Source organism: Natrix helvetica (genome assembly GCF_964273705.1).
Source record: "Natrix helvetica genome assembly, chromosome: 1".
NCBI classification, from domain to species: domain Eukaryota; kingdom Metazoa; phylum Chordata; class Lepidosauria; order Squamata; family Natricidae; genus Natrix; species Natrix helvetica.
Window position 1 is genome coordinate 123,895,813 of NC_138548.1, and position 2,655 is coordinate 123,898,467.

Here is a 2,655-nt window from a genome sequence, read left to right on the forward strand (position 1 = left end):
AGATGGCGAGGAGTTTTACCAAGCTCCCCACCCCCACCCCCTCCAAATTGCATTTTCTTCCATTCTAGCAGTCACTTCTATCTTGGGACATTGCTTTTCAGGACACACCTTAGTTTATTACATTTATTTTAGCCACTCTGCTTATTGAGCAGCTTCCTTGCATTTTTCTTTTGCTGTCCCCCTAAATTCAGTCTGCCACCATTGTGCTCTGCCTTCATTGGAGGACAGGAGGCACTTCTAGGGAGCAATAGATAGAAGGCTGCCCTAGAGTATGATTCATATTTGGGTTAAACATTTCTTTGCCTTAATTCCCCGTGCTTTCTCCCTCTTAAGCCTCCATACCCAGTAATTCTTTTGTCAGGTTCCTCTTTCTCTGGATGTTTGCTCACTATGCATTTTTCTTTTTGCTTTCTTGCTCATTTTGGTCTGCTTCTGTATTTCCTGAAGCCTTTCCCCTATCTTCTTGGGTGCCATATATGGTTTATTGGCTCACAGTATTTGAAGTACAAATTACTATGTTCTGTGAATAATTAGAAATCTGATATCTGACCAGTGATCAACTCTTGGTATCATTGCTACGTAATACGTACAGAACAATATCAATTTTGTTACTCTAATTTCCTGCCTTACATGTCCTCCCTAGTGGTCATTCACAGAAAAGTAATTTGTTTGACAAAACCTTGCTGGTTTTAATGAGGCCATGTGATAAACGCTTGTCAAATAGTTTTTTTTAAATACTTCTAATATTACTAAAATTGCAATAACCATTAATTAGTTCTGTTCATTTTGTATAGCCTTTCTACTCTGTATTCCTTCGTTCAGGAATGCATGGAAGAGGTTCCAGGGCATCTGATTTTGTTCAGATATGTGAGGTGCATATTTTGAAATATGGACAATTCCCGGACAATCCAAGTTCTTCTCTGAAACATTAGAATACTAATACTAGTCATAATACTCACTTGGTACATTAAATGGAAGGTAGCTTTATTTTGCATCAGTAATTTTAAGAGGTTAATATTGTGTTAAGGTGTGTTGTCACTGTTTATAACTGACTGGATTGGAGGACCAAGTGATGATTCTAAGCAGAGTTCAAATATTAAGACTTACCTGAATCTAGAGATTGTATCTATTCTGACCAAAAACCGTGTGCAGATGCAGCTAGCTGCTAGGATGTCAGGCACTGTATGAAACTTTATGCTCTCATTCCCCACATGTTCAAGCAAGCTGTGTCCAGAGAAATAAGAGAAAATGCAGCATTGTTACGTTCTCCAAGTCAAGCTCAATTCCCAATAATTCTATGGACTATTCCATGTAGGTTTCTGCCCCACAATATAAAGGTGTTTCCCTACTGCCATCTTCTGGGATATTTTTCAGTTTCCAGCCTTAGCATTTTTGCTATGTTTCTGCCCAAGAAGTAGTTACCAAGTTCAACTTTCCTTAGTTTTTGAGATCAGCCACGGACGGTTGGCTAGGCACAAGACCAGTACAGTATTTGCCCCAAACACCCAAATCAAGTCAGAATGCAAGCCAAGTTATTTCAAAATGTTCAAGAATTGATGCATTATACTATACAAAAAAAAACTATACTGTACTCCCAATAATTAGATGTGATGATCAGCTCGTGATATGCTTATCACAATAAATTAACTCTTGGAGCCTTAAAATTATTTGCTGTGGTAACTATTGTAGACCGAAACATGGGGCTGTTGTAAAGGGACAGACAAGATGACCGCCAAGAAACTTGAAAATTCCAGCATTTGACTTGTTCTTTGATCACAACATGTCATATGAGAATTTGTTGGTGTCTCACTGGTGTTTGTGGTCAATGATGCAATTAGGTGATTTTTAACTCTGACCATATGTTAGAGGAAGTCTCTTGAGGATGATTTGTGCTCTTTGATATCAGTCGGGTAAACCAGCCCTACTGGTTTGAAGATTTCCTGATAAAGCTGTGAGCTCTGCCCTGATGGCACCACTGTTTATAGCTCACTGGGATCTTGTAAGGAAGTTTGAGCCTTCCTGTTGAACTTCAGGAAGTCCTAGTTGGTAGCAGCAGCTAAATTCAGTGTTGGGGGTGGGGGCGACGACTATGCTGTGTTTTTCCAAACTATTCAAGACTTTTTTTTAAAAAATCACCTGCTGAGTCATTGTAGTAGTAACATGAACAATGCAGCAAGGCATAGACGGCTATAGTTAAAACAAGCCAGACTCCAGAGACTTCTCTATTTTAAGCATGGGATAAGTGCCAGTAATAAAATTTCAAAATCCAGGAGCAGGATAATTGCTCCCACCCTCCCGCCCCAATCACTTCAAGTTTAGATGGGTAACTTTTCCTCTTTTCATATTAAAGGAAGAGTGTAGCTTCTTCCTTAGTGTCTGTTAGATACGGAAAGCCTAGCAATCCCACCAGGGGGAAAGTGGTGGTGGTGGGGGGACTCCCTTGAAAACTGGTCCGGTAACAGCTAGGGCCTGTTACAAGATTGTTCTAGCCTTTCAGCTGCGAATTTTGTCCAATACTATATAGCGGTTCTGGTGAACTTATAGGAAAAACCCCACCGTCAGCTGGAGATCGCTTTACACGAGCCCCGTGGCTAACGCCAGGTAGATTAGGATTGGGGCGGGGGGGGGCTCTAATCTAGATATTCCAGGCACAAG